We start from the raw sequence: 14,556 nt of genomic DNA, 5'->3' as shown, positions 1-14,556 counted from the left end.
CTGCCATTCCCCTTTAGAAGCCGGGTGGGAGACAGATGCCACTGAGTATAATAATACCACATCCTAGCTGAAAAAGAGGCAATTGCTTTCTGAAATAGTTACTTCTCCATAAGTGCCGGAGGGAGATAACACAATTGGATGTCTGATAGAAGTGGTAACATGTTTTCTCCAGTCCCGCCTTCTGTACATCTATTTCGCTGAGTGCGCCATTTTTCACAAGAGCGTTTCCTACCTTGGGGTCATCTTTGTGCTGGAGATTACAGAAAGCCAGCTCACACCATAAATTGCTTTGCCACAAAAAGGCCCTTCTAACTTCTCACATTCTGGGTCAGAATTTTTGTTGTTGTTTGTTTATGTTCCCTCCCCAGTTCATCCCAGATAACTGTGCAAAATAACATTGTAAATGTCGAGGGTCTTTGTCTGTGGACAATAGGATAGGCCCAGTGTTAAAATATCTTACATACCTCATATTTTAGGAAACGCACACAATATATACAATTGATTTACTCTCAAGCTATATCTTAGGTTCAAATCTGTCTACTAAAAACCTTTCTGATGACATATTTGAGATAAATATGGTAAAAAAAAAAATAGGTAGAGGACTGGATCCACAAATGTAAACCAGTTTGTATAAACCACTGTTAATGAGCAGTTGTTTGATTTCATCTGGCTAACACTGAATGCCAGTTTGTGTGTGTAGCCAGACTGTAAACGTGAATCTTGTGTATGAAGAGACACTTGAAATAAAAATTACATTTCCTTTGTATTGGAGTCTAGTTGGTTTCCAATGTTGTGTTAATGCCAAGTGCAGAGCACAGTGATTCAGTTATACTTATATCCACTCTTTTTCAGATTCTTTCCCCATGTAGGTTATTACACAGCACTGAGCCGCATTCCCTCTGTGCTGTGGTAGGTCCTGAAAAGACAACATTTTTGATGGAAGCTCTGAAGCAGGACTCTGCGCTACATTTTTGTACGATGCATCAAAAGTGTTTCATATTTTTTTCCCTCAAAGAGGATGCACATTAAATTCTTCTGCAGCTGCTACTGTCTGTCCCGGAGGTGTCTTCAGTTACTTTGTCTTGAGGCTAAAGGGATTTAATGAGCGCTGACTTAATGGTTGGGCCTGACACTCTTCTGAGGGCTCTGCCTGTGTTGACTCATCAATTTCTGGTCCGTCTGGTGAGACGGGGCCTCTTATTATGTCCATCTTACAGCCGAGGAAACTGGAGCTCCATCAGGCTAAATGTCTCATCCACCATTGAGCGGGGATTCACACCAGACGCCAGACTTCAAGAGCGTGCGTGCTTCTCAGTATTAAAGAGGAATCTGGGGAGTCTTTGTTTTCAACGGCAGCTTATTATGTTACCAAGTCTGTAACAGTAACTACGAATGGGCCTAAATTAGGACTACTGGGCAGATGTCACAATGGTAAGTGTTTTGAACGTCTGCTTGAAATACACTTCTGTTGACAGGGAGCCAGCTATAACCATGGAAGTCGGAAACACTCACCCATGATGATCAGAGGATGTCTTCAGACTGGATCTGTCCTGTGAACATGTAAAGGAGAACTAACGTTATAAATACAGACCCTACAGACATAAGAACTGTGAGTTAGCGTTTGATAGGGGAGAGTTAAAAACACCACTTTACCTAAAAAGCACTCTAGGATTATCGTGCTCTCTCACCTGCCAAGTGTTGAGAGAGTCTTTCTCAGGAGCTTGAGAAAACCAAGTCAAGAGATAATAGAAACACTTCTGGATGGACAGGAAGAGACTTATCAATGTGCAAGTGTTATTAAGAGAGATAGAAAAAGTGAACATTTGCAGAGAACAATCCTCCATTTCTCAAGAATACCAGTAGTTTCAAAGGGAGCAAGTTAAACACTGATTTGGGGAATACTAGTCAAGGGCAGTGACATTTGAAAGTGAAAGTCACTTGGTGGTGTCTGACTCTTTGAGACCCCATGGGCTGTAGCCCACCAGGCTCCTCTCTCCCTGGAATTCTCCAGGCAAGAGTGCTGGAGTGGGTAGCCATTCCCTTCTGCAGGGGATCTTCCCGACCCAGGGATGGAATCCACACTGCAAGCCGATTGTTGGTGACAATGAAATTCTGATTGCCGGTTGCATGCTGTTGAGACCAGAATGGCTCCCTGGGACTTCCTTACACAGTCGCTGTGATGGACCGACAGACTATTTGCAGGGGTACTGCGTTTCTGACATCTGTGTATTTCAGTACATTCGATTTAGTGGTTAAGTGAAGTCATACGTACATCTGTGCTAAGTCTCTTCAGTCGTGTCTGACTCTCTGCGACCTTGTGGACTGCAGCCCTCCGGGCTCCTCTGTCTATGGGATTCTCCAGGCAAGAATACTGGAGTGGGTGGCCCTGCCCTCCTCCAGGGGATCTTGTTCCAACCCAGGGATGTTTACCTCTCCTTCATTGACAGGTGGGTTCTTTACCACTAGTGCCACCTGGGAAGTTCCTCAGTGAAGTCACTGATGATCAAATGTCCTCAAAGGAACCCCCCCCCCCTCCAACAATCCCTCCGCACTGGAAGGGTCCCAAGAACCTGGGGGGGGGGGCTGTGAGGGGTGGGAGGTGATGCCTCTGTGACTTTTAGGCTCTGGCTTGGTCTCATTAGGGAATCAGATATGTTTGTGCTCATTTCGCAGCAGAAGAAATACACTTTTAGAGGAAGAAGGGAAGCTCAGCTCTCATCCTGCCCACTGGAGTCCATGGCATAACTTCCAGATGGTGATATTCAGATTCTTTTGATATTCCTCCAGCTAGGAATATGAAATACATACGAGAGAAAAAAAAAAACTTAAGCCCTGGGGGAAAAAAGATAAGCGCATCCTAACGACTAACAATCCCTTGTCTGTTTTTAATGAAGTGTTCCCCTTCTGGTGTGAGTGTCTGGAAGTCAGCTATGGGTGATACTGCAGTATAAAATTCACATGGTCCTTCGGGGTGCCTGACTTCATCTGCCTGCTGGCTCTGCCTTTCCAGTGCTCAGAACAAAGTGTGGGGTGGTGTAGATGCCCAAACTATTGATGGCCAAGGGACCGAGTGATTGACAGAGATGAGTCTAGAATAGGAGGTATTCGACAGAGAAGGGCCATTTAGGTACTGATTAAAAAATACATCGGTGGACCACGGACACCGTCACAGTGGTATCTGCTAATGCAATCTTCTTTCACCTTTCCCTGGGTTCTTTAACAGCTGCAGAAAAACCAAGAAGACCCACAGGCAAATTTCGAAGATCGCACGGCTAATTTACAAACAAGGGGGAAACAGAACGCTGAGAAACTCAGCGCCTCCAAAGACTGCAGTAGATGGGAAACAATTCGGAAAGCGGCCTCCGCGGTGAGTGCAAGCCGTGTTTGCTTCTCAGTGGTGATTTCTGAGGATTAATTTTGAGAGGGAAGAGGGACTTTACTCCTGTGTGTAGGATGGCTCTCCATCATGAACCGTTGTTTTAACGGACTAAAGAATTTGTTTGGCACACACTTGCTCAGAACCCAAGGGAAAAAAGCCAAGTTCCCTTGAGGCTGTCAGCCCCGGAGGACAGGAGTCAGTTTGAAACGTCTTAGCTTTAAGAAGGTGGCAGAATTACATAATTATTCACAACTCATAAGAAATTAAAATACCTCTTCCAAATATGAAGTTGTGAGATAACACAAACCACAAATTCTAGACTTTCAGAGAGCGCGTGCCTCGTTCGACCTCCTACGCAGAAACCCACAGCAGAATGTGTGCGCGGCGAGCACGTGGCCGCGCTGCCCTCGCTTCCCCCGAGTCCTTCCGCGCACAGGAGGGTCCTTGACCAAGCACAGGAGGGTCCCATCGTGCACAGGAGGGTCCCATCGCGCACAGGAGGGTCCCATCGCGCACAGGACGGCCCCATCGCGCACAGGAGGGCCCCTCCGCCGGGCTCCTTCGCGATGCCTAGGGATCTCAAGACGGAGCATGTTGGAGAAGCAAGCGGTCATCACAAGGCCCTTGGGACCCCGGAGGAACCTCTGCAGGAGGTAAGGAACAGCCTAGAAAGTCCTTGAATAAAGGCACAGCACGATGGGATGGAGGTGGGGGGTGGGGTGGGCTGGAAGTATGGAGAAATGGTCACATGGGCCCAAGGAGTCTGTCTTTTTCTTGCGGGGGGGGGGAGGGGGGGATGCGAGGGGGGAGGGGAGGTGCCCTAGGGGCACTGTGCGCTCTCCATGTTTGTGAATAAGTTTGAAAATCATCAGTTCAGTTCAGTTCAATCACTCAGTCATGTCCGACTCTTTGAGACCCCATGGGCTGCAGCATGCCAGGCTTCCCTGTCCATCACCAACTCCTGGAGCTTACTCAAACACATGTCCATCTAGTTGGTGATGCCATCCAACCATCTCATCCTTTGTCCTCCCCTTCACCTCCCGCCTTCAATCTTTCCCAGCATCAGGGTCTTTTCAAGTGAGTCAGTTCTTCAAATCAGGTGGCCAAAGTATTGGAGTTTCAGCTTCATCAGTCCTTCCAGTGAATATTCAGGACTGATTTCCTTTAGGATAGGCTAGTTTGATCTCCTTGCAGTCCAAGAGACTCTCCAACACCACAGTTCAAAAGCGTCAATAGCACCACATTAATCCAGGTTCACTTCGAAAGCTAATGTGCCTGCATGCTCCAGTCACTCAGTCCTGTCTGATTCTTTGTGAGCCCACCAGGCTCCTCTGTCCACAGAATTCTCCAGGCAAGAATTCTGGAGTGGGTTGCCATGCCCTCGTCCAGGAGATCTTCCTGAACCAGGGATCGAACCCGCCCTGTCTTTCACAGCAGACACATTGTTTACCTCAGAGCCACCGGGAGAGCCCCTTGAAAGCTAATATCACCTGTTAAACCCCTTCGATGGATAAACTCAGCCCCATTTTGAGGATCTGCCCTGCCTCACGCCCAGTATGAGGCCCTGGGGCTTCCAAGGCAGAGTAGCTGGGTTCCTGCCCGCAAGGTGTTTATGTCACTAGCAGGGGGCACCGTGGTCAGGAGTGAGCCCTGGACTGTGGGGTGGGCATGGGCTGCAAGGGTGGGAAACCAGGATGGTGTTTGGTGAAGGGGAGGCCTCAGGGGGCAGGGCTGCAGAGGTGGGGGGACCTGGTGACTTTGGGGGGTTTTGTGTGCTGCGCTCAGGGGCTAGGTCTGGCCATAGCAGGAGCTGGGTCTGTGTCTCTCAGTTGGGGGGTCCTCTCATTTGGGGGTCCTGGAAACCAGTGCCCGAGGAATTTACTGGAGACAGAAACTTTACCATGTTGGGCAGGGGAGTGAGTAGGACGTGGAGGAAGGTAGATTTTTAAATGTGAATATCTTAATTTTTTTACATTGTTTTAAATATAACATTATATATATTTTTTTCTTTTTCAAGTGGGGTAGATTTTTTGAGGATGGCAGCTATGACTTAGTCCTCCCCGGGTCCACTGTAGTGCACAAAGGGAGTCCCCAGTTAATTGGAAATACTGTATGTCCACAGAGTTTCAGTAGCAGTATTCTTCCAACTTTATCTTTCTCAATTTGAACGAAAGCCCATAATCTAGAATGAGGATATAGGTTTATGAACGTGGCCAGAAAGAAGCAAGGGATGGACCCCAGGTCTATCCAGTCTGTGTTCTCTCCACTTTTCCTTCTGGGTGGGGGGACTTCATCGAGTCCCCGCCCCACCCCACCCATACAGAAGGCGTCTTATATTTGAGTTGCCCGTTTAGAATACAAAATTTGAGAAATAATTGCCATCACATTCTGCTAAATACCTGCCGTCTACCAGAAGCATGGAGCATGTGTGGCTGCTGCCTTTTGAGACCTCATGGTCTGGATTCTTTGCTTAACGTGGTGGGAACTGGAGGAGATTGAATTCTCTGAAGAAATGATAGCACAGAGGAGCAACAGGGCCACCCTGTTTCTGTTTGGAAACCCTTCACAATTTCAGAGAACTCAGAGAAACATGCCACAATACAATGATTTTTTTTTTTTTTTATAAGCACAAGAGAGCTGTCTCCAGTCAGTCCCACCTGCGGAGAATTAACTAGCCTGCCAGCAACTCTGACGGTGAAGGGGTTAAAATAACAAATAAATGACTTTATTTAGACTTGAGCATTTCTGGCATTTTTTCTAGAATTTTTTTCCCCCCACAGTATTTGATGTGACAGCTTTTGTTTGCTCACACTTGTCTCTCTTTTAAATTTCTCATATCAGCGGTAAAAGCTATTTCTTTTTTCTGTAACATCTTGAGCTTGATATCCAATGAAGGGAGAAATTGCTCTTGCATTGCTTGAAATTATATTATACCTAATTTTGGGGGGAGAAAGATGAGAGTAATTTAGATCTCCAGGCACTGAAGATTTTGCAGACAGGTCATCTGCAGCTTTATTGCTGATTAGTCATCCATAAAAGTGTTTTTACTGCGGGGGAGGTGTCGCCATTTCTAGTATGTTTTAGAAACGCTGGTTTTGAGGTCCATCCAGGGAAGGGAAAGACCGTTGTCCACTTTGAGGGCACAGTCTGGCCTTGATGGGGCTCTGGTTGGGAGGGGAGAGCCTCTTTGCCCTGAGGGACGGAGCAAGGGTAGGGGGCGCCGGGTCTCATCTTACCTAAGCCCATCAGAAGCATCAGCCTGGGCGCCACTGGCCTTTAGGCCGCGCATGCGCGGTTGCAGAGCCAGCCTCTCAAGTGGGCGGCGGGCTTCAGGTACCAATTATTTGTGCGTGGGGAAAGGTTCCCTGGAGAAGCCTGTCATTTCTGGACTTGGCGGGCTCACTTATAAACCATGAACAAGCCAGAATTTGTTGGCTAACCATTTATAAGCAATTTGGAAAGAAATGTGCTTCTTTCCTGACGTTTTCCTTATGGGAGTGAGAATCAGCCTGCTCTTCCGCACTTTCTTTCACACCCCAGGGCCCCTTCCAGAGGCCCCCATTTTCCAGAGGAATTCAGTGACAAGCTCTGGCCTTTTGGCCACTAATACCCGAGAGGGGACGCATACAACTGGTTTGAGTGCCAGGAAGTCTCCCCTCCTGCCACCCTTCCCGGGTGGGCAGGGGCTAAAATGCTTTATGTAAATTTCAGGGCAGAGGGGCTCATTCTCTGATCCCTGCCTCTGGAGCAGCTGGTATTTCCTAAACTTTTCTGTGTATATCGTTGGAAGCACAGCGTTACCACTCTAAAGAGGGACACCGAGGAGCCGAATGCCAGTGGAGTTCTGTAATGTGGGCTGCAGTGTAAACTGTGGTAGGGTTGAACTGAGGACTCTTCTAGAAAACCTGTAAGTAATTAAGTTCTCCCTCCAGCAAGGTAAAAGCTGAGTCTGAAGTCTATTAACACAAAGGAGAGTGAAACCTTTGTTGGTGGTTTTATATATATATATATATATATATTTTCTTTTTCCTTTTTAATGTAAATAAATAAAAAATTCTGGCAAAACAAACAGAAAAAACCACCCCCAAAACCCTCGTATCTTGTTACTGACTTAAGGAGAAAAGGAAAGATGCTGCCTTTGTTGGCTGCGTGTTTCGCATTGCTGAGGTCAGAACAAAACTTAGATTACCCTGTTTCAGCAACTCCCAAACCATGTTCCGGGGAATATAAGATATTTCCTGGGGAGGAGGGAGGAAAGATTTCATGGCCAGCTCAGTTGCAGAAACCTTCCATATAATTTCCCCCTCTCTGGAGATTCACAATGCTCTGTAGCTTCTTACGAGAATGCTGTTTGCCTTGGCTTAACCCAGCACTTTAATCTGGTGTGACTAGAGTCCTTTTTCACAGGGCACCTGCTCCCATCCAAGGGGAAGTACCGCTTACTTCACCTCCAGCAGAAACACTGCCCACTGGCAGCTGATCTTCCCTGCTTGTCCTTGTCTACACTTGCCCTGTGGCTCTTCATCGACATCGGCGGTGTTCTCAGTCTTGCGATGCGTGTATCCAGCTTTCAGGAAAGACTGCATGCTCCTTGAGGACAAACACTTTTCCTGTGTCATCTTTGTATCCCCAGCGTGCCTGCTGCAAGTATGGGAGCATTTGATTACCATACAGTAAGTCCCCTACTTAGCAACCTTCAAGTTGCGAACTTTCAAAGATGCGTACGTGCATTTGCACGTCCAGTCACATGAGTTAGTTCACATGTCTGGTGTACATCGTCACTTGAGTGCATCCTCTACGAGTGACTGTGCTCTTGTATACGTTACCGTACAGTACTGTATAGACTACCATAGTGCAGTATCTTTATTTCAAACCCAGAATGTCCGGAAGCAAGCGTAAAAGCTGCGGTGATGTAGCTGCTACTAGTGTGCTTTTCAAGGTACTGTGTTATAAGATTAAAAATGCTCAAGTTTTGTGCTTTCTTGTTTTTTGTGTATTACTTGTGTGGTAAGCAGCCTGATTCATGAGAATTGAAGCTGCTCAGCTGTGTGCGACTCTTTGCCATCCCATGGACTGTAGCTTACCAAGCTCCTCTGTCCATGGAATTTTCCTGGCAAGAGTGCTGGAGTGGGTTGCCGTGGAAAGTATTATAACCTAGTACAGTATAGCACTATATATTATAGCCCATTCTGTTAGTTGCGTACCTAGGCTAACTTTGCTGGACTTATGAACAAACTGGACTTACGAATGTGCTGTTGGAACAGAGCTCTTTCGCCTGTAGAGGATTTGCTGTATGTTGAAAGCTAGTCCCAGAGTGGCTCATGGAAGGACCCACGCGCACTTCGGACCTGCTAACAGAGCAGAGGGTTAGAAGCAGGGGAGATAATGAGAAGGATCTGCAGAGCTAGTTCTGTTCAATTGCTTTCTCTTCCTGCATTTCATTTTCTCCATGGAAAACACCTACCTTTAGAGGACTCTTTACCTCTCTCTGCACTTGTAAGAATAAAACCATAATTTTTTTTTTTTATTGTAAAACTGTTAGGAATGGATTGAGGTTCAAAGCAGATAGAGATTCAGTTACCTGGCAAGGCTGAGTCGGGAGCATCCCGTGTTTGGGGCTCTGAGCAGAGAGCATAGGGCTTGGAAGAAAAGGCTTGAATTTTCACTGCCACAAGAAATAGGAGAGTGACCATCCTCTCTGAGGAGACTGAGGGCTGGCACCAAGAGGAGGCTGGCGAGACGGTGTGATGTCCGTTGCTTAGCATCGTGGGAAGAGCGTGGGCTTTGGAGTCTGGTGGTCTTGGCTCTGAATTCCAGCAGCTCTGCCTTTTTTTTTTTTTTTTAAATTGAAGTATAGCTGCTCTACAATGTTGTTAGTTTCTGCTGCACAGCACAGTGACTCAGGTACCCACATATATGCATTCTTTTTCGTGTGTGTTTCCAGTGTGGCTCATCTCAGGAGACTGGGCCGCAGGACCTCCGTTCCGCATCTGCATTTGCGGGACTCCCGGCCCGTCCCCGCCCCCCGCGCCTCGGCAGCCACGGCTCTGTCCTCTGCGTCTGCGAGTCCACCTCTGTTTCCTAGTTGGTTCGCTTGCGCCACACTTTGGATTCCACATATAAGCGGTGTGGAATTTGTCTTTCTCTTTCTGACTTACGCGATTCGTCTTTCTGAGTTACTTCACTTAGTATGGTCGCCTGTGGTTGCGTCCGTGCTCTTGCGGATGGCAGTACTTTGTTCTGTTTTCATGGCGGAGTAACATTCCGTTGTATGTGTATATATGTACCAGACTTCTTTATCCACCCATCTGTCGATGGACACTTACGTGGCTTCCGTGTCTTGGTTATTGTGAACAGGGCTTCCAGCAACTCCGCCGGAGCTTGGACTAGAGTTTCAGTTTATTTATTTTTAAGTGTTGAAAATATTTATTTTAAAATTTACTGAATTTTTATAGAGAGTTACATTAATTATTTAAAAGTATTTGAAATTTTAATTTCGATAAGACCTAACTCATAAGACGATTGTAGTCTGTGTAGATTTTTGTATAGTGTGACTTGAGTATGTTCATATAAGCATGGAACACGCCAGGCTGTTAGCATGGGTTATCTGGGAGAGGTGTCCCTTGCAGGACGGTCACTGAGGGCTATGGCAGCCAGCATCCAGGAAACCTTGCCTCCTGGGGTTCATGTGTTTATGCAGTTGCTACCCACCATGAATAGGGCTGGCCTGGGTAACCAGCAGGAAACGACAGAACGAAGAAGGGTGACCTTTTTGAGGCTAGCTCATAAATGACATTGCAGGTCCCACCATGCTCTCTCGGCTTTTGCTCTGGAAGAAGCCAGCTGCCTTGCTGTGAGGACACTCCAGGAACCCTCATGTGGTGAGGAATACAAGCCTCCTGCCAATAGCCCACACCAACCTGCCAGCCACGTGCGGCACCATCTTGGAATCAGAGCTTCCAGCCCCAGTCAAGCCTTCAGATGATGGTAGCCCCACCTGACCTCTTGACTGCCCCCCAAGGAGAGACCCTCCACCCAGAATCACACAGCTAAGCACTCCCAAATTCCTGATCAGCAGTGTGTCTAAGATAATAAACATTCATTATTGTTCTAAGCTAAGTTCTGAGTTGCTTTGTTATGTCGTGATAACTAATACAAGTTAGGGAGGTGAGAAGGCAGACGAAAAGTAAAAGTCTGCACTAAAAAACCAGAGTGTGCATGATATGATTTCATTCACATGAATTTTATATAAATGTGCATAAAGAAACCAGAAAAATATATAGCCACAGACTTGTAGGAATATCTGTGTTACAGTGTCAGTTGCCAAGTGGCAGATATAAATTACAGAATAATGTGTGTAGAATGAATCCATTTTGGTGAAAGCAAGCAATAAATCAGCCTGTTTACAGAAGGCTTTGGTAGGTTTCTTTAGGAGGTGAGTATAATCACCTTTGTATAATCTTTTCTTGCGTTGTTTCACTTGTTATAATAAGCTTAAATTATTTTTGTAATTTGAGACTGCGGCCCTGTAGTTTAAAAATGAAAAAACAAAGTGATTGAAAATGAGAAGAAATGTGTTGCAGACTGCCTGGCATGCAGAGGCCTTCATTAAAGATCTTTTCTGTGCCGTGGGCTAGTTTGGTGTCCATATCTGGTGGTCTCGTGAACCCTGTGGTCCATTTCTCAGACTAATGTGTTTAAGTCAATCAGTACGTTAAAATACATAGGCTTACAGAGGAAACCCCTTCTATTGAAATAAAGCTGCAATATGTTAAAAGCCAAGCGTGTGATGAAGCAGTAACTCTACTAAAGCAACAACTTTATTAATATTTTAAATAAGATCCACTAAATTGAACGGCTCCTAGAATTTTGGAATAGTAATGAGCGTAAGTGTTATTTGAAATACTTGGAACAACTTTTATGTCACAAGAAAATATCTGTGATTTCTACTAATTACGGTAAAGTCGCAAAAACTGCTGATGTGTTATATTAAGATTTGCTGCCTAAGTTCATGACTGAAAATGAAATGTTAGTTGCTCAGTCATGTGAGACTCTTTGTTATTCTGTTTTCTCTAGCCCACCTGGCTCCTCTGTCCATGGGATTCTCCCGGCAAGAATACTGGAGTAGGTAGCCTTTCCCTTCTCCAGGGGATCTTCCTGACCCAGGGATTGAACTCAGGTCTCCTGCATTGCAGGCGGATTCTTTACCAACTGAGCTATCAGGGAATGCAAAGCAACAAAGACCCAGTGCAGCCAAAAATAAAATAGTAAATAAATAATGAAAAAAAAAGAAATAGAAAACAATGCCAACATTAGTAGTAAAGGTAAATACTGTATTGTGAACGTGTGTCTCAGATGAATACACACATATCCCCCCCCACACACATGCATGTATGTACTAGATTACAGTGTGTGTGTGTGTGTGTGTGTGTGTGTGTGTGTGTGTGTGTGTCAGTCGCTCAGTCATGTCCAACTCTTTGCCACCTCGTGGACTATAGCCCACCAGGCTCCTCTGTCCATGGGATTTCCCAGGCAAGGATACTGCAGTGGGGTGCCATTTCCTTCTCCAGGGGATCTTCCTGACCCTGGGATCGAACCGGGGTTTCCCACATTCCGGACAGATTCTTTACTGTCTGAGACACCAGGGAAGCTCTTTAGATTGTTGTAAAACAAAAACAGTATAACAAAAACTGGAACGTTCCTGCTGTAGGGAATATCCAGCAAACATTAAATGTTAGGGTGCTTTTACCATTCAAGTCACAGTCAAGTGGGATGGTAAACACACGAGCTGTGATGCGTGAAAGCTAACAGCATGAGGGCAGCTGCATGGTGCTGTTCAGCACCTAGGGGAGCATCCCTCATCAGTGAGCACAGGTCGCCCAGAGCTGGTCTTATCTGGAGGCAGGAGGGAGGGCTCTTGAATCCTCTGGTTTTGGACTGCCCGTGGGAGGGGCATTGGTTCTCAGAGGCATGGCTTCTGGGAATGGGGGAGGAAACCCTCTGGAGGAGGCAGCTAGGAGCACCCAACACTCAGCTCGCTGACCTGGTGAAGGCCTCTAGGCTGGTCACCAGCCAAGTCTGATGCATGGAGATCAGGTTTCCTAATAGAGGTCCCCGCTCTTGGAGGGTGAAATGAAACCTAATTGTTCCCCAAGTTAATTGCAACGTAAGATCCAAGGATTTGATTTGGAGTGTGTTATTTTTGGGGGGGAGGGGTGGTCTCATTGTTGTTGCTCAGTTGCGCAGTCGTGTCTGACTCTTGGCGACCCCATGGACTGCAGCATGCCAGGCTTCCCTGTCCTTCATTACTTCCTGGAGTTTGCTCAAACTCATGTCCATTGAGTCGGTGATGCCATCCAACCATCTCATGCTCTGTCATCCCCTTCTCCTGCTTTCAGTCTTTCCCAGTATCAGGGTCTTTTCCAATGAGTCAGCTCTTTGCCTCAGGTGGCCAAAGGATTGGAGCTTCAGCTTCAGCATCAATGAATATTCAGGGTTGATTTCCTTTAGGATGGGCTGGTTTGATCTCCTTGTAGTCCAAAGGAGTCCCAAGAGTCTTCTCCAATACCACAATTTGAAGCATCAGTTCTTTGGTGCTCAGCCTTGTTTATTGTCCAGCTCTCACATCCTTACATGACTACTGGAAAAACCATAGCTTTGACTGTAGGGAACTTTGTAGGCAAAGTAACGTCTCTGCTTTCTAATACACTGTCTAGGTTTGTCATAGCTTTCCTATGGGTGGTCTCTACTTCTTTTTATATGCTGCCATCATTTCTGCTTTTTACAGATCATGAGTGCTGAGTGCTAAGCTGCTTCAGTCGTGTCTGACTCTTTATGACCCTATGGGCTGTAGCCCCGTAGACTCCTTTTTCCATGAGATTCTCCAGGCAGGAATGCTGGTGTGAGTTGCCATGCCCTCCTCCAGGGACCTTCCTGCCTCAGGGACTGACCCTGGGTCTCCTGCATTGGTAGGTGGGTTCTCTACCACTAGTGACACCTGGGAGCCCAGTGTCACTCGAATGTCACCTTTTATGTGGAATCTGGCAAGAATGCATATCTGTTGTCTGTTGCCTGGCGGGCTTGCACACTTATTTCCTGGGATAGGTTGTGCCCTATTTCAGCCAAATGGGACTGCGTAGTCTTCTGGGACATCCCAGTGGTGTTCAGGAAGACTATCCCCACGTCTGCATTTGGTTGGCATGCTTGCTTGGCCAGCAGGTGTTGTCAGGAACAGCAAGCTTACTGTGGATCCTGAACTTGCCTCTGTTCAGTGTTTTGCAGGCTGCGTGTGGGGGTGAAGTCCTTTGGCCTCTCTGGGACCAGTCTGGAGGTAGTGGCATTTGAGCAGAGGTTCCCTGAGAGTGCGTGTGGACGGATAGCACCGTTGGTATCACAGTAGCAGGAGACGAACTTTTCTGAATGAAGAGAGAATACCCTGATGTACCAGCCCCCACCCCCACCCCAGCCTGGGTGTAAGTCATTAAAAGCGTTGAGACTTCATGCCCTCCGAGCATAGCGTCTGTTGGTTTTCACTGTAGTCGGTGCTCGTCCTGCCTGTGTGTGCTTCACCCACGGTTGGGAGGGAAGTATATTAGGAAAGGCCAGGCTGGGAGAATCTGGGTCCGGACAGTTTGTCCTTTTGTAAGAGTTCAAAGTTCTGCAGCTGTTCGTAGCGTGGCACACAATGTCCCGAACTTCCGCAGGCCACACCGGTTGATCCCATCCCTGGGTCATGCGTGGTCATGCTCATCGACCAGGCTCTTTGATGCCCGGGGTGCCACTCTCTGGCTGTCCCTAGTGCAGGAAAGGATGTGTGGGATGCCACTCAAGTCTGCATGACACCCAGTGGAACCCAATCACGGTCCTTTATTTAATGAATATGTGGTGTGTCCTCAGTCGCTTCAGTCATGTCTGACTCCTCGTGACCCTGTGGACTGTAGCCTGCCAGGCTCCTCTGTCCATGGGATTCTCCAGGCAAGAGTGCTGGAGTGGGCTGCTGTGCCCTCCTCCAGGGTTTCTTCCCGACCCAGGGTTTGAACCCACGTCTCTTAGGCCTCCTGCATTGGCAGGCAGGTTCCTTACCACTGGTGCCACCTGGGAAGCCCGTAATCAATGTGTCAGTTCATCAAATTAATTTTCCAGCTATCTAGTAACGAAGATCCCTTATGTGAAGATTC

The 14,556-nt window shown here is 47.0% G+C and overlaps 1 long non-coding RNA gene across 3 annotated transcripts in view; it reads left to right on the top strand.

The window, feature by feature from the left end:
- The window catches only part of LOC132658139 (uncharacterized), a 37,193-nt gene that overhangs the window by 10,658 nt on the left and 11,979 nt on the right, over positions 1–14,556 (top strand). Inside the window, exons 3-6 of one of the 3 annotated variants that reach the window (XR_009597294.1) lie at positions 853–2,447; positions 2,674–3,367; positions 3,699–4,032; positions 7,787–8,052. This is a non-coding gene — a long non-coding RNA (uncharacterized LOC132658139). Of the gene's footprint in view, positions 1–852; positions 3,368–3,698; positions 4,033–7,786; positions 8,053–14,556 lie in introns of all 3 variants that reach the window. The other 2 variants (XR_009597295.1, XR_009597293.1) reach the window with 2 other exon arrangements.

The sequence above is a fragment of the Ovis aries genome, chromosome 18, assembly GCF_016772045.2.
Source record: "Ovis aries strain OAR_USU_Benz2616 breed Rambouillet chromosome 18, ARS-UI_Ramb_v3.0, whole genome shotgun sequence".
Taxonomy (NCBI): Eukaryota; Metazoa; Chordata; class Mammalia; order Artiodactyla; family Bovidae; genus Ovis; species Ovis aries.
The sequence above is the reverse complement of the archived record's forward strand: the minus strand, read 5'-3'. Positions and strand labels throughout refer to the sequence as shown.